This window comes from Elaeis guineensis, chromosome 5, assembly GCF_000442705.2.
Source record: "Elaeis guineensis isolate ETL-2024a chromosome 5, EG11, whole genome shotgun sequence".
NCBI classification, from domain to species: domain Eukaryota; kingdom Viridiplantae; phylum Streptophyta; class Magnoliopsida; order Arecales; family Arecaceae; genus Elaeis; species Elaeis guineensis.
In genome coordinates, this window is record NC_025997.2 from 111,131,267 (window position 1) to 111,157,058 (window position 25,792).

General features: G+C 38.2%; 1 pseudogene; it reads right to left on the bottom strand.

Moving 5' to 3' along the window:
* Positions 1-6,750: 6,750 nt before the first annotated feature.
* Positions 6,751-10,453, bottom strand: LOC140858031 (probable E3 ubiquitin-protein ligase LUL4; annotated as a pseudogene).
* Positions 10,454-25,792: the final 15,339 nt, after the last annotated feature.

The following is a 25,792-nucleotide window of genomic DNA, read 5'->3' on the forward strand; positions in this document are numbered from 1 at the left end:
CAAGCCAGGGGATTGAAGCCAATCCTGAAAAGATTAGGCCATACAAGAGATGAACCCACAAAGTCTATAAAAAGGTTTAGCACCTCACCTGATGAGTGGTAGCATTGAACCAATTCATCTCCAGATTGATCGAATATTGCCTCCATTCTTCCAAGTCCTGAAACAATCGAGAAATTTTCGATGGACCGAAGAATGCCATGTGTATTTAAGGAGCTAAAAAGTTATCTCACCTCTGCTCCACTCTCAACAGGCCAAAGCTAGATGAAGAGCTCTACTTATACCTAGCAGTCTCCCCCATTGCCATAAATGCTATATTAGTTAGGAAACAAGATAAGGTTCAAAGGCTAATCTATTATGTCAGCAAAACCTCTATGATGTAGAGACAGATACACCAGGCTAAAGAAGCTCATCTTTACCCTCATTATTACAGCTCGAAGGCTTCGGCCATATTTTCAAGCACACCCAATTATGATCTTAACTGATCAACCATTGAAGGCGGCCCAACACATTGGTAGACTGGCTAAATGGGCGATTGAGTTTGTAGAGTTCGGAGTAGAGTTTAAACCTCAATCTTCCATTAAAGCCCTGATCTTGGTGGATTTCATTATAGAGTGCACCATCCCAGAAGATCAAAGAAGCCTGAACCAGTCCAGGAAACAACCAAACCTACTAAATGAGTCTCCTCCAAAAATCAATGGATTTTGGGTGGTGCACGTTGATGGGTCCTTTGTTCTGCTGACTCCGATCAATGCCTCTTGGCCTTTCATACAATGGGGGTGGACATCTTGAGACTTTTCCACAAGCATCGGACTAGAAAAATTTTTGCTCATAGCCATCGATTACTTCACAAAATGGATGGAAGCCGAATCTCTTGCCAACATCACTGAAGCCAAAGTGAAGGACTTTATCTGAAGTTTATTATCTGCTGCTTCGGTCTCCCATGGGTGCTAATCACAGACGACGGCCATCAATTCATCAGTTTCAAATTTGTCAAATTCTATCAAAGCCTTCACATCTCTAATTATTTCATGTCAATAGGACACCTACAGGCCAATGGAGAAGTTGAAGTTACTAACTTCATACTCTTGTAGGGACTGAAGGCTAGGTTGGATCGGACCAAGGGATCTTAGGTGGATGAACTACATAACATGCTTTGGGCCTACTGAACCATCTAGAGAATACTCATGGGAGAGACTTCTTTCACCTCTCCTTCGAATGGAAGTAGTCATCCTAGTAAAAATTGGACTCCCATCTCTGCAGGTCGAGAACTACAACGACCAAAATAACTTGGAGTTGCTCCAGGCCAACCTAGATCTACTTGAAAAAGTTTGAGAGAAGGCATCGGTGAGCATGGCAGCTTACTAGCATCGGATGGCACGATACTACAACTCCCGCATCTGTGGCAAAAAATTCAAAGTCGGCGATCTAGTCCTACGACACGTCAAGCATTACAACCTACGGAGCAAGAGAAGTTGTCTCCAAAATTGGAAGGCCCCTATCTAGTAGATAAAGTCATCAGACTCGGGATTTATCGTTTGAAGAAACTAGATAGAACGCCCTTACCTTGACCATAGAATTTAGAGAACCTATGAATGTAATATTAATGATGTATTAATTATTTTTTAATAAAATAATCCTTTTTTAGGATACAGCCACCCTCTTTCGATTCTCAATGAAGACCCAATTCTAGAATGAATCCCCAAGGATAGCTGGGAAAAGGTGTTCGATGCTGTTCTGAACACCACAAGGATGCTTTGGGTAGCCACCCCAACACTGTCAAATAAGATCGACTAACCGAACCCCAGAAGGCAAAGTCATCCATGGATGCGAATTGATGAGCTGCCGAAGACTTCAGAGACTTCAAAGAAACAACTGTTATAAGAAAAACTCACTATGGAAAGGTACAGACAAAAATTCCTTCCATTCATTCATTTTAACATTTACAAAAGTGCACAATAAAGGTGCTGTGCAACAAAAACAAGTGGAGGAAGAGCAGAAACAAGGCAAACAAGGAGGGCCTAATCCTCATCCTCCAAGAAAACACCCGACTCCTCATGACTATTCTCTGGGTGGAAGTGGTGTAGGTGTAGCTACAGCATCAGATACTTTACGTGGTTTTGTAGTTCTCAAATCTCTAGATGAATCCGCCCGTTGAAGCATCGAGGAAGCTCCCCATTGAAGGCTTCAAAGCCTGTACCCTACTATGCAGCGAAGTCGCACCTTCGCAAAGGCATCAATGATAGTACCTTGGTGGACCGCTCCCCAAGAATGGAGGACCCCTCACCTGAGGCCCTCAAGGGACGGTGCTTAGCCCATGCTCAGAGCTCTGGTAAGGCAGCCTTCACCCTCTTAGGCAGAGACTTCCATAGGTATTCAACCTTCTTCTTTGCTACCTCCTTCACAACTCATGGCGATGGCTCCATCACTATAGAATATTCAAGGAAGACTAGCAGGAGCTCTCTGACAGATGCCTCTACTATAAGGAGGCCACCTATTTATACAGGTTCAAGTGGCACATGCCCGACTAATCAATAATCGGATCACACCATGTGTCCATTCTAAAACACCAATTGCCTCACCCATTAACTGCATGCTCCTGTTACCAAGAAGCAGCCAGTGAATCACTTTGAGTTTCTCTTTGACCGACCATGTGGCAATTCGGGATTGACTTGAGATAATTTATTCCCTCAGAAGTCCCGATTGCTATTACAATGGATGGAGTTTCGAAGCATACCACAGGCTAGCGTTTGGATTCCCAGTGAGCGAGCTCCTGAGCCAACCTTGATCGAGATAGAGTCAACCATCGAAACTCTCCAAACTGATCCTGAGCAAACTTGGGTTCACACACCAGAAGTCTTCGGATCAGATGGACCCCAACCAAGATGACAGCAATCCACCATAGAGAATCTTTAGATGTATATAGCAATATACTAATTATCTTTCAATAAAATGATCTTTTTTTAGGACATATCTGTTCCTTTTTCAATCTTTAACGAAGACCTCGATGGCTATGAAGTAGAGGCCAACCAATTAAGGACCCCTGACTCCTCGCTTTTCAGTGAGTAGGATATTAGAAGACCTTAATCATATGAGAAGCTAAGGCTAACCCAGTGAGGACCTTTGGAAAGGGGCAAACCTAAAAGAACCTCCAGCACTCGCCGATCTCATATAGATCGAAGACTTCGATGACTAAGAAGCGAGGGCTAACCCATTGAGGACCCCTGACTCCTTAGACTTCAATGAGTAGAGCATTAGAAGGCCTGAGTCGTAGAGAAATGAAGGCTAACCCAAGAGGACCTTCGGAGGGCAAATCCACGAAGATACTCAGCCACCAACTCAAGTTGCACAAGAAATAAAGGCAAACCCAAGAAGTTTCTCAAAGGTGTTTCATCTCTAGATGAATATAGCCACGAGAAGGGTGCTTTATTTATAAACATGAATATAGCCAAAAGTTTCTCAAAGATACTTTATCTTCAGACGAATATAGCCACGAGAAGGATGCTTCATTTACAAACATAAATATAATCGGGAGTTCCTCAAAGATGCTTCATCTCCGAATGAATATAGCCACAAGAAGAGTTTTTTTGTTTATGAACACGAATATAGTCAGAAGTTTTTAGAAGGTGCTTCACCTCTAGATGAATATAGCCACAAGAAGGGTACTTCATTTACGAATATGAATATAGTCAGAAATTTTTTGAAGGTACTTCATCTTCGGACAAATATAGCCATGAGAAGAGTGCTTCTCTACCTCAACGAATGTAATCATGAAGGATCTTTGGAAGGCTAACTTATCAGGACCATCTTTCAGATTCGATCTGATTCCTGCCGCCCGTCCATAAGCGAACCAAGAAAGTTCACCGTTGGTCTAATGTCTCCCTTAGTCGGCACATATAGATCGCTCGATGCAAGATGAGCTAGAGGCTTACTAGACATTAGACAAGGTACATCAACAGCAGCCATATAGGACAAAGATAAAAAAAGAAATGAGAAAGAAGAACATTTACTCCTTGAAAGTCAAATCATCATTACAAAGATGATAGTAAAGGGGGAATACAAATAAGAGAAAGGACAGTGAAATCGCTAGTCAATTGCATCAACGGGTCTCAGCACACCAATAGGCCACTGAGGATCCCCATGCGAGATCCAAGCTGCACCAGTAGGCCACTGAGGATTCCCATGCAGTAATCCAAGCCACACCAATAGACCACTAATTCTCCCCATGCGGAATCCTCCCGTCAGCAAAGGTCGCAACCCCCTCAGGCTCCACTTCAATGGCCAGTGGCCATCCCTCTCAGGAGCATGTATCTCTCAGGTACACAGACGGAAAGATCCGAAGGGATATGTCTACTGACCAGATGCCCCACCAAAGATATGGAAGAAGCATCCCACCAAAGAGGAAGGAGGGACTCACTAAAAAGTCAAAGACCTCCCCTTCGAGTGCTGCAAGAAAACATTCCCAATGACCGTGGGTCCAAATCCTCCCCTGGTGCGGTGGAGAATTTCCAACACCTCCCATGCCAAGCCGAAGTTTGCATGATTGGCGACAGTTCAGCTTGAAGAACCAGCTCCCCAGCCACGAGATATCCGCTGTTCACTGGAGAGAAGGATCATGCTGCCACGCCGTGAAGGATCGCGAGCGGATCTCTACTCTGAGATGATGAAGGATCCCTTCTATAAAAGAAGATGGGGTTAGTCACCACCCAACAACTCCTGCTTATAAGAATGGGTATCGGTCAGGGAAGAGTCATAGAGATTGCCTCGATCGTCAATCAAAAATCTGAATCCTATGCCCTTATAGGACTTTCATTTCCCAGGCATGCGACGACAAAGGCATGATGTCCTCGAGATTCCGTGAAAGCAACTTTCAAAAAAGATTCTCTGGAGCTCTTAAATACCCTCATCTCTTATGAGAACCCTCTCTCATGTCGCAATCAGCCACACCTAAAACTTCAGCCCTAAACCATCTCCAATACGAAGTCAAGGAACATAAAGTTCGGGTAATCAAATAAAACAAGAAATAGAGAAAAACAACATAGGTGAAACACGAGACTTTAAGTTAAAGTACTTTACTGATAAACTTGTTCGATTACAAAAGTCAAATTGCAAAAAATAAGCAACTACAAAAAAAAGACAAAGAAAATACGTCATTTTCATATACCAAATCCCCCCTTCGCCAGCGGTTGGCCAATATTTGGCATGCCTTCACTGGCCAGTAGAAGCCAACAGAAAGCTTATTATGGGCAATGTCCAAAACAAAGTGCACCATCCTTCAAATCCTGCAAACCGTCCTACTTTTCTTGATTATGATTTGCCCCTGGCATGACCCTTTCTTTCTTCAAAAAAGTGCAGACACATCATTTTAGCTGTGATGGTAGCGTATCTCCAGTAGCCATAGATTAGCATACTCCCTTCATTCGAACTCTTTTCGATCGAACTCTCTTCGATTCGAACTCGAAAGTATGGAGCATGTGTTCGGGGATAATATGCCATCTATGTGGAAGACACATGGCAGTGGGGATCCCACTTCGAACCCATCCAATCTCCACTCTTTAAGGACACCACCTTAGTGTGGATCGGAGGTAAATGAGTACAATCCCAGTGATAGATATGTTATCCTAGAATTGTGGTAACTTCGGACCTATCCGATCCCCACTCTCCAAGGACACCACCACTATCGATTGGAGGTAAATGAGTACAATCCCAGTGGTAGACATATTATCCTAGAACTATGAGAAAAGCTATGCTGAAGGAAGTCATTCAGTATATAATGAAGTAGTGGACCTCACTTCAGATCCCATCAATCCTCATTCTCTTATTGACCCTTTCAGATGAAGCTCCTGCAATGGTTGGTGGAAAATTTGGCCGATCTTGACTTCGACAGCCAACCTTTGCCTTGGCCACCAATCCCAGTTTCAGCCACTAAGCTTAGCTTTGGCTGTCAATTGTAGCCCCACTTGCAAGTCCTTAGCCGATGGCTTCAGGGTGACATCTAGACATCGGATATCAATCCAAGAAGGATCTTGAGCCCAACAGCATCTTTGATCAAAAGATCCCCCATCGATCCCTATTTCTAGCCACAGGCTATATTCCCTTCAACACTCGCTGGTTACCCCATTTGGAAGTGTCAACCTCCATGCCATCATATCAAGTCACATCGCTCCATGCGGGACCTTGCCACTCCAACGGCTGGCTGCACACGAGGTGAGATCATGTCAAATCAAGCTATCCCTGAGAGTGGCTAACTACGCATCGGATAAGGTGACGTCCGCCATCAAAGTCCAAACCAGAAGAAATTATTACTTGGACTAGCCTAGGTAGACTAATCAAATCCCATGGTAGATAACATGCCATAGTAACTCTTGTAATTCACAAACTTGGACATCATGAGTGGTATGGATAGAGAGGCCGAAATGGTCTCTCATCACTTTCCCTTTATGGCTCTCACCTCTCTATAAATAGAAATAAAAAAGAGATCCTCCAGGTATGTACATACGCGTGCCCTCTACCCTTCTTGCTCTTCTTCTCATCTGTTGCATTTTCCTGACTTGGCCGTCGGAGGATCCCCATCGGAGCCAACTCTGACTTGAATTTGTTTTGTAGGTCTCGCTGCACCAACCATTTCTGACCATCTATAGTTACTCCGACTGGAGTCAGGAATCTCTTGCAACAATACGTATATATCTAAGATGTGCCAGGAGAAAGATGAAAATTATAGGATCTACCATGTTAGCAGCTCAAAATCGATAGCTAATGCAGCCATTTATGTCCTTGTCTTTTATTTGGTATCTCCATTACTGTTTCAATAGGTTGGTACATATAGGACATTTATTTGATTGAAGCCTTAATGCTTTTGCACATTCACTCCACATACATTGTAATATGAAACCAAGTTACCAAACTTGAGGTTCTGCCATGTACATGGGAAAGAAGACAGGTGCGATTATATTCTTCAAGCCTCATTAAGCAACCTTTTAACTACTTAAAAGGATGAAAAAAAGATAACAACATCTTGGAGTTTATTGAATTCTCACCATGTGCCAACAAGGAAGCACAGTAGTATCCGTTGATTCAGACATACAAAAAACACATTCCTTTTCAGAATCACCACCATCAAATCCTGCTTCTACTAAAATCCCAACATCAAAAATTTCTTGCAATTCATAGCATTCACCATCTACCTATGATATTTGTTTTACAACATATACTTGGAAAGGCCCATTATTATTCTTTATAACTGCTTCAGTAATCTAAGCACGGGCAGCAGCAGCAGACTGATATATAAGTTCATCTTTTGGAAGATGCAATGGGCAATCTTCAGCATAGACAACTAGTAAGATGAAACATTCATCTAATAGCTTTGGAAGTTCATCTAACTCAAAGAAACCCACATCAATACCAGTTCCTGAAGGCTAGTGAAATTTTTGATACTCTCCTTTTTGAAGAGGTATTCTTATATCCATGCATGAGTCAGGATAAAACAGGGAGAAACAACAATTTAACCAATCCTTTGCAGAGCAAAATATAGTAAAACTGTCATACAAAAGATGAGTTGCTAAGTAAGTTGCAAACTGATCATTTTAGAGTTCCTCAGATAATTTTATTTGCTTCATTCAAATAATAATAATAATAATAATTTTACTTGCAAGTTTTAATAGAGTAACAGAGAAATAGTTTAAGTACAGAAAAATAAAATACTCACTCATGTCTTACTTTTGCATTTCATTTCATACATAAAACATTAAAATCCTCTTAGAAAGAAAGCTTATTCACTCCGATAACAACATAATATCATGACCATCATCTGCTCTAAGATGGGAATGTATCACGATTACTCATATATTTTTTTTTTTTTCTGTAGGGGGAGTAGTTCAAGATCCAAGGTTTACAATTTTGATACCGAGTACTATGCCAATCAAGTACCAATATGGTATAATACTAAACCATACCTTATCGACATCTGATACACAAATATGTACCAGTTCAGTATCAATTCCATATCATTTTTGTCTTGTTTTCATTTGCTTATTTTTGAATATTATTTTAAGGTTTATGGATGTTGAAATTATGATGTTGACACTTATCTTAGACTAAACTATCACATGGGAAAACTTTTCATTCTTTTTTCACCTTCAGGACTACAATTATGGAGGATAGTTTTTATTGTCATGCATCAAACTTCCATGCACATATGAATGAACCTAGGCTACTTTGTTTCTTAGTGTTAAGATTATTTAACTTTTTTTAAATTGTAAGCACCAATATTTAAATCATCTTCCTTTTGACTGTCGGTGCTTTGTTAGCTTATAGTCCATCATTAGAATTGGAGCTAGGCTAGAATCAGATCGATCAGATATGGATTCAAATCCGATCAAATCAAAATTCTATAATAAGAATCCTACATCAATGATCTAAACTGTTGAATGTGATCTAATATCTCAAAACTGTTTCACACAAAAAATCATATGATTTAAAGGTCCCTAGTCTATGCATCAAATAGTAAAAAATTAGACAACCTAAATAAAATTGAATTAGATATATTTTTTGATCACTTGATGCATAGACTAGAGATGTTCAAATCATATGAGGTTTGGTATGTAAGCTATTTTGAGGTAGTAGATCATATCTAATGGCTTGGACCATCGATATAGGACCCCCATTATTTAAATTTGATCTAACCGAATCTGAGCCCAAATTCGATCGACCTTATCCAAATATACTCCATTTATTTCATATCTCGTATAAATGTTTCGAAGTTCTTGCCATACCCTTCTTATAGCATTATCTGATATTGTAAATGACAGGATTCAATTGGAAAAGAGAATGTCAGATACTTCTTAAGACAAACTTGACACTAGTTACTGTAAGAACTATCTGGATGCACCTATGCATTTTATTATAGAAAATGATAGATATTGACATGCTACCAATAGCATTGAGATGAATTTTTTCTTGAATATTTGTCATTCTTATTTGACTTTTCTATAGCATGAAGTCATAAATGGACATGACATCCATAGGTTTCGTTAATCTTGCTTCTAGGCATATAGTTGCACCTTCTTATATCTCTCTCTGATGCCTGATTTACAATCAATATCACTATAAGCCTTGCTTTAACCAACTAAACTAGTGGATGCGTAGGAAATTTGTGTTCCTCATTAGCAAATAGTATCTCTACCATGGGATTCAAATGTTTCCACTTGATTTTTCTATAATTTTCTAGTTGAGAAATCATGGATCATGACCTATGCACTCAAACCAACAAAATACCTTAAAAATTAATTTTAATTTGAATTAATGTAGAACTCTACCAAGAGTGTTACAAATTTTGGTTTCTCTTAGACATAAAAACACAAAAAGGGGAAGAATGGAGAGAAACGAGGGGATTACACCTTTAGCTTGGATTCAAGCTCAAAATCAACAAAAAAGCAACCCATCATATTAAGGTCAATAAGGGGCCAAACCGGCACAAATTGCTCTAAATCAAGTAGAACCAGATAGTACCGCCCAGTTAGGTTGGGCCTCTTATGGACCTGGAGGGCCATTTGGACCTTTACCTCACTAGTTTGGGTTGGTCACCTAGAACTTGGTGGTTTAGGTCAGTTTGACATTCCTTGACCCCTTCTCTAATCCTAGTTCTATGAATGATTAATTGTTAAAGGTTCAATCCCACTTCGATAAGTATCACTTTCCAACTATCTAGACTCTTGCACCAATATTAGAATGCACCTATCACCCCTAAACCTTGCCTCCAAGCTTCATTGACTCCAATAAGAGCAACTTAGTAGGTCAATAATGTAACAATGTTGTGTCTAAGCTTCCAATGTTATATTCATTTATCAAAGATTTTATGCAAACACTAAGTAAAACCACTATCCATACAAGATGGTTGGACTAGGCCTATTTTACAACTACCTAGGGTCCCTATGGGATTCGGGCCAGCTCACTCAAAAGATCATCCTGGATTGTTATAAAATAAACCTAGTGCAGTCTATAATTTTATATTTTTAGTAGTTGAGCCACAAATCTTATAGAATTTTGGGTCCAACCATTTAAACAGGCCTAAAGGATAATTGAATCAATGGAGGAAATCCAAGTGTAGAAAGTAATTGCTTTCCTCAAAGACAATGACACATTTAAATGCTAACTGCATTGCAAACAAAAGACATCTAACTGCAAGCATCCCTAAAAGAAGTTGCATGCACAGAAAATAAGGAAAACAGATTATCCCATGCCACTGTTTTCGATAATAGCTTGTCCAACTGATTCAGGAAAAGACCTGGAAGATCAAGCGTTAGAACAAAATTCATTTAGGAAGAATAGGTAATAGGATGTCCTTCGGTAGTTGGAATCTAAAACAGAATTGCAGCTTCTTGACTGACTTCTTGTCCTTTCGGAAGGGGAGCTTCAGCACCTTCAGGCTTGTCACTGTGTTCTTGCTCCCCTTTCCCATCCTCAAGCTGGAGCTATTCAGGCTCCTCGCTTCCACCTTTTGAGTCCAAGAGCTCTGCACGCTTGCCAACCTTTTTTTTAAGCGCTTGGATAAGGATGGCAGGATCGACATTACTTGAGACAGTCACCTTCCACTCCTCTTTATCTACATCGACCTCGTCCACCCTTGAAAACCAACAGCAAAAAGAAAACATAAAGAATTAGAGGGGGTGGTGGGGGGAAGAAATTTTTAAGCAAGATGTTGGCAATGAAGTCCTTACCATGCTAGCATATAGAACAAATAAACAGTAATTTTAGACTCAAGCTCTAAATCATAGAATAAAACCCTATATGGAAGGAAGGGTAATGAACCATTAAAAAAACATAGAAACGAGTTGAAATACCTTCAATCTTTTGAAGCACCTTGGTCACCTTCTTCTTGCATCCATCACAGTATATGCCCACTCTGAGAACATATGTCTGCAAGTGAGGAAAGAAACAAAAGAAAACTAAGCACTCATACCAAGCACAAAATTCATGAAAAACAATTGTAGAGGAAATGAAAAAAACTAACCTCGAGAGATAGAGAGAGAGAGAGAGAGGAAGAAAAAGAAGTACCGGTTTGCTATCTTCTTGACTCATTCTGTTCACCAAACAGAACAACCAAACCCAGGAATGTGTTCAGAATAAGAACAGCTCTTCAGAGATCTGAGACACACAGCAAGTGAATCAAAAGGCAGCTACGGCTTTACACAAACAGAAACCCACAAACCAAATTCCTTCCCCATGGCAGCTTTCCTAGCCCCCCCAAAAAAAAACAAACACAAGCAGAAATGGCTACTTCCATATAGGGGGAGAGGGGGGGGGGGGGGGGGAGACAGAGAGAGAGAGAGAGAGAGAGTGAGTGTTAGAGGGTTCTTGGAGAAAGAGAGTGAGTGTTAGAGAGAGAGAGAGAGAGAGGAGAATTTTCTATCACAATGTTCTACTGTGACTTGGGTGTTACAGGTCTAAAACATAGATATAGATTCTCCACATATGGAGGTAAGGTTGCGCACATATGACCCTTTCCCAGAGCCTCATGTACTAATATGCATTTTTATCCATGCATTAGAGAAGTGAGAGGAGGTGCTTTTGAAAGATAGACAACTAATGGACTTTGGCAAATTCAGTGTCCTCCAATAGTCTTTATAATTGGGTGCTTTTAAGTTATTATAGTGGAGGAAAAATTTTAAAGAAATGATAGTACAAAAAGGCAAGATTTAAGCATGCTCTGTTCTCCGAAGCTCAACTCAATTCATTTCTAAAATCTATGGTGGCACATCGCCTATTGCACAGGGCCGATCATTTATGTAGCCCATCATTTTATTGCCTCACCTTTACATTTATGAGACTTTTGGAATGATAGTTTATGCTCTTGCCAGTCTGCCAAAGAGAATGTCAGTTGATCTACTTGAAAGTGTCAATCATATAATGGAGTAGTTTAAAACAAAAGCTATTAGACATAGTTCAAGAGTTTCCTGCTAAAGCTGCAAATCTAGTGGAAAGTCTCTGGAACTATGAACAAGGGCTCAAATATCCTAATGATAAGGAGGCTAAGCTAAAATCACTCTTATTCATTTATTAAGATCTAGTCCATAAAGCTAAATTATCATTGGTGAGGGCTTTAAGATTTAACCTAAGACCGTCTTTTTTCCTTCATTTTGGAGTTTAATGCGTACAAACAAGAAAGCTACTATCTATGTCAAACACTAGGAGAAACATGGCCTTTGGTTCGAACGTGAAACATCCTTTAAAGGAAAGTGCTGTGCAACCATTAGATCATAGCTTTTTCTGCTAGCTTCAATTATGCGTATGGTGATGCTTTACAAATGCTTTTAGCTTCATACAAATTAACTATTAAACTTCATTACTAACATTTGATTTGATCCTCCCCATCCACGAACTCCAATACACATTCTAGGGTGATCAGATAGTAAGATTGTTTTCTTAATGAACACGCATGCGTAAGTATATGAGGTATGTATTAGTTCTGGCCTCTTATTTATAGGAAAACAAAGTTTGCTTTCAGCCTTCACTAATAGGCAACAAAATTCGAAATTCTAAATTTTGTTGTTCAGATTGATTCTGGCCTCCATGGATACTGGCACCCATGGAATGACTTACAAAAGCTCACGCATGATGTTTTGCTTTGTGAGAAAACCAGGGCGCATCGGCATGATTTTTTCATGATCACATTACGACATGCAAATACAATGAAGGCTATATATCCCTTTGAAACTAAATCTTTATGGCCATCATGGACATTCAAACCTAATCTTTTGGCCACTTTATTCCTCTAAGAAGCATGACATCCATCCTGTTCGATTAAAAATTGTTTTCATGACAGAGAAACAAGGGCTAGATCTCCATTTTAACTAGCAAATATAAGCTCAAATATCTAAGTTTTGGCTAGGTTAAGACTATGTCCTTCCAAAGAATCACACCACTAAAAGAGTCTTAATCTAATCCTAGATCATTCCATTGCTCTCGTCACAAAGAGAAGTCTAGCAGAAGGTTACCATCAAGCATTACCTATAAATTGAAATAAAAATAATTCTGCTAAATTAAATTTAGCTACATGATCCTAGCATTCCCTTTTCTTTTCTTTTCTTTTTTTCTTCCCAAAAAATAGAGAAGAGGACTTCATGTATAGTTTGTGTCAAATTAGGGTTTTATGGCCAGGCTTTGGTTATGCCAGGTTTGGATTGACTCTTGCTGAATTGCTTTGATCTTAAACTACTGAAATTGGTGGGTGTTAAATGGGCATTGTCTAATGTAACCTGATGGACAAACTTGGGTTAGTCTGATCAAATTTGATCCAGCCTAGGCACAACTAACTTATGTAAGACATTGTGTATTTAACTAACTAAATCAAGAAAATATTTCATTCAATATATTTCTTGGAGTTATAGAATTTGTATTTTAATTAGCCCAAGTGTGTGTGTGTGTGTAATATTTATATTCTACAATATATATGTTTATTTAAATCAAGATGCAGACATTAAACTTCCATCGCAATCTAGGTGATTCATGTATTAGTTCATTTTATCATTTTCCTTACAAGGATATCTTTTTGTAGTAATAACGCTCAAATTATAACTTGAATTGTTAGATGTAAAACAATAGCTATAAAATCCAACTCTTGTACACTTTGGTACACAAATATCACCCATTGTGTTTTTATCTTTTTCCACTAGTTAATGACTTTTTTAGAAAGTATCTCTTTATATAAGTTTGACATGGGAACCAATTTTCAATAACGGGATATTTTCAGATCAATACCTTTGTATACCTTTAAAAAAAATTATTAACGTAGAATAATGGTCAAATAGATCAAACAATGTTCATCATTTTGACCATATATCACCCAACAAAACTGAAGAATGGCTAATGACGCCGATGCTCCTAGGTCAAGACGAGCATATTGGGTGTTGATTTAAAAAAAGGTACTTTTATGACTTTTAGATGGAAAAAGTATTCTACAAATAAATATTTTGTAACATAGTTTAAAAGAGCTTCTACAATAGAAAAATTTCTCTAAGAAAAGCTAGCAATAAAATATAACTTTTGATTTCTCTTTATCTTCCCAAAAGTAAGGTCATACCATTAGGCTGAAAATATGTTATAACATTTAATATCTAACATGCATGACATTGATAACATTGGTAGCTTTGAAACTACATAGCAGCCAATGACTTGAAATACCATAAAATAGACACAATATACAATAATGATAAATAGTAGTATTAAAGAACTTTAAGATCTTAGGTAATTTAGATAAATAGAATAAATGCATGTAAAATTAACCACAATTTGTGAGTGCAATAGAATCAAAGATCAAAAGTTTAATGAAACATGGTTGGATCCGAATTATTAAATCTATCAATCATAATACCAAACATTAAATTCTTACAAATTATGAAGAGTAAACTAATTATTCTGTACCATACCTGATCTCTTGCCGTATCCCTCTAACCGTGTCCAGTGCTCTCGACCAGTCCCCAAACCTCATCTTATATAGACGTTAGGCTCTATAATTTTTACTCCTTATGGCATCTGGATTCGCTCCATCACACTCTCAACCCTAAACCATAGGATTCCATAGTTCCCATTTAATCTCGACCCTTGCATCAATCATGAACGGCCATGATAGGAAGGGAATTCCTAATCCTTCTGGTCTTCATCTTTCCTTATAATTGAAAATATTCATTACCAATTGTTTTCTACGGCCATTTGATTGCTTTCCATAAATGCGTGCGGCTACGACATCTAACCGTGCACTTGCTCTATAGGGTGGTAAATGGGTCATAGTGCATGGGTTTTCCGCAAAGACATGGGTTTTTCGAAAAAACATGGGTTCTACTGTTGTCGTGGGAGGATGGGTTTGGACCGTCGGATGCTTTTTTTTTTAGGAGGATGGGAGGTACGGATGTCAATGATTTCGTAACAGTGCAAGATATGAACATTGGGGAGCTTCTATACTCTCTCTTGGGAGAAGGGAAAAGAGAAGAAAAAAAATAGTGAACATGGACTCCAAAAATACCTTCGAATTGGGTATTGAGTGTTTCCGGCCATGAGGACCTTCGCCTGATAAGAGTTTCCTGGTTTAATGCGTTTCTGGTGATCGAGATAGTTTAGCTGAGCAATAATTTTTTTTTTCCCCTTGTTGAACATGATTCAGAATGCCACCATGTTATATAGATAATCGTATGTTTGAAGTGGTAGAAGGCAATTGGCTGTATTCATAGGTGCTAGCCATTTGCTTGTCCTGTGTTTGGTTGAGATCATAAAAGATAGGATAGATGGCCTTTTGAAAATAAGGATTGCCTATCGATCGTGATCCACCAATTTATATCCTCACAATTAGAAGGATACAAGGATGGATGGAGTATGTAAGGGATGGATTTCTATATTAATAAAATTATCTCTTATTAAGTTTTTTGACAAAATTATAACATTTCTTCACTTTTTTATTTATATAGTATATATTTTTATTTTATCTATAATACTAGTTCTATACTATTAAATTTTATTACTAATTATTTTGATTTTAGTACATAATTTTTATAATTATAATTAAATAATCATAATTATCTTCTATTTTTATATTTATAATTACTATTTTAATTAACCATTTTTATAAATTTAATTAACTATTTAAATTAAATTATATATAAATAAATTAATTCATTAATAGTTAATTTATAAATTAAGATTAAATTAAATTAAATATTTAAATAATTTTTAATAATTATAAATTATGAAGATTATAAGTTTATAAATTACTTATAAATAAATATAAAATATTTATAATAATAATATATTTTATCAAATGATAGTTTAGCAAAAATGTGATACAAATATCATCTATCCCTTTTATTCCTCCTATACAAAATAAAAGAAAAAATCATTCCAATCCATCTTTCCATGTTTCACTATACATATGATCAAAAGATTAATGCATAAGAAAGATCTATCCATCTTTTTCTATTCACCCTTCCTCAAATCCATCCTTCATATCAAATAGAGGGCTAGCACCATATCATGCAATGTTGGATGGATTAGTGAGTCAGCTAATAAGTAATTCTTTAGACCATTCTTCTTTATATATAATGATCGAGGTTTCTCCTAGGGATAGTAATTCTAATCAATCCTCTAGGTATCCAACCCAATCTGAATCAAATAAGGTGGATTTTACCCCATCCTATTAGAATCAGGGAGGGTATACACTACAAAAAAACAGACTATTAGCGATAGCTATATGCCATCACTAATAGTCATTTTGCCATTGCTAATGATATTAGCGATGGTACACTATTGCTAAAAATCTGACAAAAATAATCTCATCATTAATTACTATTATTAGCGATGGCAAATCTATCATCGCTAATTATGATAATTAGCAATGGTATTAGCAATAAAAATTCATTGCTAATAATTTTAATTTTTTTAATTAAAGTGTTAAAAAACTATTAGTGATGGCCATTGTCATTGCTACTACCATCGCTAATAGTTAAAAATTTTAAAAAACTATTAGTGGTGGCAGATACCATCATTAATACTGTCACTAATAGTTTTTGATTTTTTTTAAAGAATTTATAATTAAATATTTTAAAATTTATTTTAATCATATTAATAAGCAATAATATTTTTTAAATCTTGTTATAAATAAAATAATAATTATTTAACACAATCATAAATATAAAATTAATTATATTATATTAAAAATATAAATTTTATAATTTTATAAATTTATATTACTTTATAAATATCAAAATTACATACATATAAAAAAAAATCATATAAAATCTTTCTCATCCTCCTCTTGCTTCTGTATGTCTTTTCTAACAGTTGATGGATGAGAGCCAGATATCTCAGTATCCTATAATGAAGAAAAATAAATATTATTAATAAGCTTTGATATGAAAACGTGTATGTCGATATGGAGATGTATATTTTAATATACTATTCTGATTCTCAAATAGATTATTCTTACATATTTCATTCAATGATACGGAGCTATAGACATCCCCGACCTATTGTTTGGATGGTTAGATTGAATTTTTTTACCTCTATATCTTCTTTCCGGACTCAAACCTAAATATGTGAAGCTTCTAAATATAAAAATTTAAAATAAGTAAAAAAATTATTAATAGACTTATCTACTATGATGGCTGTGATAACAAGTCTAGTTGATCACATAGATGTAGATCTCAAAAAATTGCAACGACTGTATTGCGGATGACATCTCAGAAGCTCTAAAATCGTTAGCTCCAAAGCCTCTGCATGACCTCCTCCACATGTGCGTTAGCCCACGTCTGGATCGTGGAGCCCTGAGAGAAGTATCAGGCTACTAGAGAGTCAAAGCTGTGGCTGAATTCTATAACCTAACTCCTACTTACCCCTCTGATGGCCTTGAGCCATCCATCGAGATCAAGGAGGGGCTGAGAGGATGGATCCTCACCGTGCTGTGATACGAGATACTCTGCGTAATCTGCCTATACAGTTTAGAAATTTATTAGTTCATATATATTAGTATATATAAAAATTTAATAAATAATATTTTAAGTTGTTACCACGATCTATTGATATCAAGGATCTAAGTAATCACCAATCCTCCTAGACTGGTGTGTGGCCTCCCAAATCTACCGCTACCCTGATGCACGACGCAGTTGCCATATCTATAATAAATAAATAATAAAATTAAATTAATTAAAATATATATATATAATCAATTTAATATGAAATTAATTTAAATATAAAATTTTTATCAATCTATCGGCCACAACATGTACACTAACGGAGCTGCCAGTGTGCTTGATCGGATGCTGCTGGATGGATCGATTTTGTCATGCCCTCTACCGCCTACCAAAGTACTCCTCAGTACTCCATGGATCGCAGAGGGCCTTTCATTTATTCATCTGCATCCAGTGATCTGTGTAAGATTTTCGGTCTGATGGTGACTCAAAACTAAAGTGCCTTATAGCGGACTGCCAAAGGATGTACAGTCCATCCCAAAATCTCTATGTGGCCATCTCCTTGAAGGTCCGACGGCCAGCCTCCTCATCTTGAGGAGTCTTGAATCGATAATACTCCTACAAGTAGAAGCAATCATGTATTAATAAATAGAATACAAACCTACCATGAATTTAAAAATTAAATATCTTTGACTTATCAAGAACATCTCCCAACCTACATAACGAGCCCCTGATGGTCAACCAGAGAACTCATTCACCAATTTCTACATCAATCGTCGGATGATGTCAGTAACCATACGAGGCACCCCAGGCTCTATAAATGTACTGCAAAATTTATTTTGAACAATAAATATTAGACTCTAAAATAGCTAAAATTTAAACATATTCAGAAATGCCGCGAGCCGAGCGGGTCCTCTACCACATTTGACTCTAAGAGCCAGATGCTGCTCCATGTGAGTGTGGGGTAACCAGTGACCCTACATCATTCGAATCTGAGAGTATCAAGACATCATAAAGAAATTATATTAGATAATAAAAGATAAAATAATATAAAAGAGAATATCTAAAGTATCAAAGTTTATCGCATGGTATGTGTGCCGTAGAATCATATGATTTGGCTGTATGAGAGCTCTCTCCTCAACTATGACGGCTCTTGCCTTGGAAAGATATGATATATAATCTCTAAAAATAAAAATAAATAGATTTATAGATTAATTATACAATTATGGGTGCCAATAACCCAATGGTCTATAACTAAGTTAATTAAAACAAAAAAAACTATTGTAATTGATACACCTTAAGCTTAAACTGATATGGAGGGATATATTTTAATATATTGCTTTGATTTTCGAATGGATTGTTCTTACATATTTGATTCGATGATACAAAGCTATAGATACCTCCGACTCATCCATCGAATGGTTAGATTAAATTTTGACTCCCTTGTACCCATCTCTTCCGGCTTAAGTCTAAATCGGTATGGAGGAGTATATTTCGATATATGTTGTATAGGATCTGGTACCACACGTTGCAATAGGAAGAAAGAAGAAATAAAATAAGAATACAATCAAATACGTAAATCAGCCAAAAGGCTCACCTCCATGGGGCATGCAAGCTTTACTATGAGAAAAGAAAAAAATTTATAAGAGGAGATCATACCTTCAACCCTCGTACACCAATCTCTCTCTCTCAACAAGAGGCTGTCTCTCACAAAAGCTCTCTCTCTCTAGGAGATCCCCTAAATTTTTGAAACAATCACTGTCTGTGCTTGATAGTCTGCTCAAAGTATCCCATACTTCTGCTCTCTATTGACTCCTCTCGGTCTACTGCTGCTGCTCAGAGATCTACTAAACCATGCCACACTTCTCGGTTGCCCATAAGGTCTCTTAAAGACCTGAATTCGAGCTCTAATTGGAGACGGGACTTCGATTGCAACTCAAACTAGCCTCCAAACCATCAAATCACAATCGGCTCGTCCCTAGGCCATTTGATCATGCTTCATCAAGCCTCATCCGTACACCCAAACCTCCTAATCAGCTCTAGACCATTCGCACTACTACAAGAAAAGGCTACGACGGAGGTTCACAACTGCTACTGTAGCCAAAAAAATTACTGTCATAGCCTACGACAGTAGTTTCAAAATCACTGCCACTGTCATCGTCATCGTAGGTCTATGGTAGTGGTTATTGCAGCGGTTGATATAACCACTGTCATATTTTAGGTATAGCAGTGGTTATTCAACCACTGCTATAGCTTCTATAGTAAGGTTGGGCAACCACTGTTTTAAAATATATAGCAGTGGTTAAGAAACTGCTGTCATAGACTACGACAATGATTGTACAATTACTGCTATAAATCTATAAAAGTGATTTGTCAAATGCTGTCATAGATCTATGGTAGCGGTTGGCACAGAACCACGACAGTGATTGGTATGGAGACAATAGCGGTTGCGCAACCACTACCATAGGCTATGGCAGCGATTTTTTGCTACGGCAACAGTTGTGAACCGCTACCATAGTTCTTTCTTGTAGTTACTTTTCAACCACTTAAATTTATCCTTTTTTACTTGATAGATGCAGTTCAGTATATAATTACTCAAACTAAAACTTGTAAGAATAAAAAAAATTTATATAAAACTCAATAATAATGCAGGAATATATCTCAAATACTCAAATTATATTACTGATCAAATTATATTATAATATTTTTTAAATAAAAATAAAATACATCAAAAATCTTTTAAATCAAAATCCTCCTCTCCAAGCATCTCATCATCATCAGAAGGGGCTAAAGCAGAATCGAAAGGGATTGTAGCAAGAGCTGGAGGGGCTGGAGCTGAAACGCTAGCAAACATATCCTGAATACTCAAAAAATTAGCTCCAAAATGAGCAGAGAGCTGTGTCACCATAACGGACATGATGCTCTGTAGCTGAGATGTGCACTCTTCGGCTTGAGCTACCTATGCCAAGGCCTCATCAAACTGCTCTCGACTGATGACCTCAGAAGTATGTGAGGAGATGCTCATCTCAAATCAGTAGCTCATCGGTATATATTCAGGGCTGCAACAAAACCTCCCAGAGTGCTTAGATCCCAAGACTTGAGACAAATGATCATAGGGCCCAGAGATGTCCGGGCCCTCACTCGCAAGCACATCTAACTGCTCCTATAATTACAAACTTAAATAAAATCTCATATAGCTATAGAAACCACTGCAATATCCTATAGTAGCGGTTATTACTCAACCGCTACTATAGAGCCTAAAAATAAATTTTTTTCATATTTTTCTTTGAATATGATATAAATTTAAAATTTAAAGCTCATCTTTATCATTTATTATCTAAATAATTATTATTAGAGTATCATGACAAGAGATCATCTTGATCCAATAGCCCTAACTATATCGATCAATAAAATTCAATTTTGACGATCACGAACGACTGTATAATGATCGAAGAGATAGAGACTATCGATGGATATAAAAGCTTACAACGATGATCTCAGTGATATTTATAGCACACTATCAAAATTTTACTTCAATTAGACATCATTATCATGGTCAATTTAGCACGCGATGATTTTAGTCATTAAATGAAAAATAAGTGGTCAAAAGACCAAATTGCATTCGATTAAGGTGATTTTTTAGATAAATAATCTTTGCTATTAATTTAATCATTTGAATGGTAGTGATCATAAAATCCAAACTATGTATATATGAACCATCGAAGAATGGATACTAAAGTTGTAAGAGAAGAATGAGCTCATATTTGAAGGGTAAGTTTTATTTAGTTCTTAACTAATAATTAAAGTGGCATCTTTTAGATTCTAATTGATATTTTATGCAACTTCTATGGTAATGGTTTTCAAACCGCTGCAATAGTAAATGCTGCCATAGGCCTTTTCTGTAATAGTGCTGATCCATGCTCGACATTGATTATAGTCATTGGATCATGCAGTCGATCCATGGAGAAGCCCGTAGATTGTGAGAAACCCATTGGGAAATGGCGATGATTGATTGTGGATTGCATGAAACCCAAGGAAAATGACCGTTCGGTCCACATGCTCTCGTAGGGACCATGAGTCGACCATGGACCGCAGTGAAAAATCCACTGTGGGCCTCACTCATGCTCGCCCATGCTGGGTTGCATGCCTGCTCTGCCATCAGACCTGGCCCGCTCCACCATCAGCCTACTTCGCCCGTTGGCCCCTCCGACGGCCCGTGGATCATACCTTCTGCTTTGGCCTTCTATAGCATGTATCTCTTCCGTCTAAACTCTATTTGGGCTATTCTTGGACTTATTGGACTCCATTCATCATCTTGAACCTTGTTTTGAACTTATTATGTATCGAATCTCAAGGTATTTTTCTCAGCAATCTCTATCTCGACTCAATATTCGACCTCCTTCTAACTCTAAGAGCTTTTGGATCTCCTCATCCCCATGCTCTAGGGCAAATGCCTACTGATCATGGATGGACAAACATGAGAGTCGAGCCAAACTACTCAATCCTATCTCCATCGTATGCTGTGCTCCTTCTGATCTGAGATCTACTCCGGATAGCCTCCTACTGTAATAGGAACTTCACCCTATGATATCATCTCTCATCCTTTCGAGTCTCACATCTCATACCCGATCCACCTCCATTTGGAGCTCCATGTCACTCCAAACTCCTTTTGGCTCCTAAAGCTGTACCTTATACTGAGCTTTCCATCAGATAGTAATGTCCTCTCATCCTCTTCTTCCCCTCCAATATCACCCTATCACCGTGCAAATCATTCAAGATTCCTCCATCAGTTCTCCATCTATAGTCGATCGAATCCAGTCTACTCAATGAGATAAGATTCTGTCTAAAATTAGATATATATTGAATCTCCCTCAATCTCCTCACTGCACCATCATATATCTTTCTGCTGACCGTTCTGATACCTCTGATCTATAGCTCGATCCATCTGATAGATGAACAGTGCCCTCACTACTTTTTAAAGAGTCAAACAGTTCCTCTCTGCAACATACATGATAGGTGCATACAGAATCAAAAATTCACTACTAAAAAGAAATAGATACCTCATCAGATATCATTAGAACATCATCCTCTGACTCGCTACTAGCCATCGCTACAGTAGTCCTCATCCGATCTCTTCGTTGTGGGCAATCTCTGGCTAGATACCCTAACTCATCGTACTGATAATATCTAATCTTGCTCAAGTTCCTCATCCTAGACTTGGACCGTCCTCGTCACAATCTCCTATCGCTCCATCTACCAACACCTGCTCCTCCAGAAATCATCAAAGTTGAGCTGTCGTTGTCTGAGCTCGAAGCTGGGTTCTCCCTAATAAGAACCTCATTTTGAAGAATTGCCATGGTAACCTCATCCATCTTGATGGTGCTTTTCTCACTAGAAAAATAATCATCAAAGACTCATACGAAGGGAGAAGCGATATTAGCAAGACCAACCATCCAATTATCATACCAGAAAGATAGGTTCCCTTAGCCGACTATCCATCTACTAGAGGCTATGAAAAGATCTTTATAATTGTAGAGCCCTAGCCTTCTCCTCAACTTTCTTACCAATGCTGAGGAGGTCAGTGAGGATTTTTTGAAAGTAGTTGAGATGCTCCTGCATGCTCTACCCCTTAGTTATTCGCAGTTGGTAGAACTACCTCCAGAGGAAGAGAGTGTTGGTGAGAGACTTCGCCATGCATAACTCTTCGAGTTTCGATCATATCACCATCGAAAAAATCTTACTAAGCATATGGATCACCACCTCATCCGCTCGGCACAAGCAGATTATACTCACCACCTGCATCTGGAGCCACCTCTAATCCTGCACTTCCATGGTAGTCGGCTTCTTCTTGCATAAGAGAGCATTGATCAACCCTTACTGGATGAGCACGCCCTTCATCCTCGCTTGTCATAAGAAAAAATTACTCTTTCCATCAAACCTGTTAATCTCTACCTTGATTGAGCCTATCTTCTCTATCTTCAATCTTGATCACCACCACCACAACCTGCATCCTGGTACCACCGAGCTCTGATATCATTTATTGTGCAAGATCCGGTACCACACATTATAGTGAAAGAAAGAAGAAATAAAATAAGAACATAATTAAATATGTGGATCAGCCAAAAGGCTCGCCTCCACAGGGTATGCAAACTTCACTATAAGAAAAGAAAAAAATTTACAAGAGGAGATCATACCGTCAACCCTCGTACACTAATCCCTTTCTCTCAATAAGAAACTCTCCCTCATAAAAGCTCTTTCTCTAGGAGATCCTCTGAAACGATTGCTGTCCACCACCTGACAGTCTGCCTAAAGCACCACTATACTTCTGCTCTCTATCAGCTCCTCTCGATCTATTGCTGCTGCTCAGAGATCTATCGAACTACGCCATACTTCTCAGTTACCCATAGGGTCTCTTAAAGACCAAAATTGGAGCCCTGATCGGAGACAGGACTCCGATTGCAACTCAAACCAGCTTCTAAACCATCAGATCATAATTGGCTCATCCCTGGGCCATTCGATCGTGCTTCATCAAGCCTCACCCGCATGTCCAAACCTCCTGATCAGCTATGGACCATCTGATCCATGCCCGACATTGATTACAGCCATTGGATCATGTAGTCGATCCATGGAGAAGCTCGTAGACCATGAGAAACCCCTTGGGAAATGGCGTTGGTCCACCATGGACCACACAAAACTCAAGGGAAATGGCCACTCGATCCACACACTCTCACATGGACCGTCGATCCACCAAGGACTGCGGTGAAAAATCTGCTGCGGGCCTTGCCCGCGCTGGGCTATGCCCACGCACGCCCGCTCGCTTGGCCGCATGCCTGCTCCACCATCGGGCTTGGCCTACTCCACCACCAGCCTGCACCACCTATGGGCCCCTCCGATGGTTTATGGACTGTACCTTTTGATCCGACCTTCTCTCGCATGTATCTCTTCTATCTGGACTCCATTTGGACTGTTCTTAGGCTCATTGGATTCTATTCAGTATTCTGGACCTCGTTCTGGGCTTATTGTGGATCGAATCTCAAGGCATTTTTTTTAACAATGTACTCCTTCAATTTTTGAATGGATTATTTCTATATGTCCCATTCGATGATATGGATGTATCTATATCTCCATCCATCCATCGAATAAGAAGATTGACTTTTGACCCCTAGATTAAAAGGAAAAACCGTCTTTTTCCTATGTAGGATCTTCCAGATTTCATCAAATCTGAGGTGGAATAAATTAAAAATTTTTATCCTACGCTATTTTAGATCTAATATCTATTAGATCTAATTTTATTATCTGATATTTAAAATCTAAAATTAAATCTAAAAGTATGAGAAATATAGACATACCTCAAGGGTAATCTAATTACCCTGTAGATGATCGCAGCACTGCCTGAGGTTCTGATGTAGCCACGCAAGCACCTGACCTCTACCAGTATCCACTCAGGTAGGATCTGGAATTTCTTCCCCTCAAAATTCTATGCTCTAAAAATTAAATCAATATCTGATTTGGAAGTACTTCAGAACTCCTTCTGAAGTTGGAGCAGTAGTCTGTCGAAGATGTCCTGCAGCCTTCTGTTCCAGGCATCACCACGCCTTGTACCTTTGCCAGATAAACGTCCAACTTCTTGGACATGAAGAGGGGAGAAAGGAGAGCAGGGAGGACATGGAGAAGAGGGGAGGGGGCAGCAGCTAATATGTTTTTTGTATAAAACAAGTTCTATCTCAAAACCCTAGGTGCAACAGGGTTTATATAGATCCTGTATGCTGCGCAGTGCCACATCATTCTACCAATCAAAAAATTTCAATAAATTCTAAAAAAATTCTGATTAGTGGAGTGATATCATCTGATCATATCAAATAAGAATCTCCATGCTCTCTCCTATGTTGGCACCAACATTGGATAAGCACAAATAATGTGGCACCAAAGAGTCCAAGTTTATCAAGACTCTTTGGTTCTTATCCATTTGGGGCGCCCACTTAAATCCAATTGAGCTCACGCCATAATCTGATTATGGTACCCAATTTAAAGTGATTTGGACATGTGGACACTCCATAAAAATCCTCCAATGAATCTTCTTCAGTTTAAGACCCATATGTCAACTTTTGACAGATGTCCTAAAATGAAATTGGCAGGTGCTAGAAATTAGCAGGTGTTGTCTTAAATTCATCTCATGAATTAAAACAAGCCTTTTCTGAGCTGGACAAGCTTCAATTAGACTAAGAAAAACCTTCTCAAGATTCTCTGGATGAGCCAGATCATATTTGGCCCAGTAGAGACAGAAAAGATTATACGAGGAAAAAGTTAGGCTCAATCGAGTGCTAGCACGATTTTCTTGAACCTAA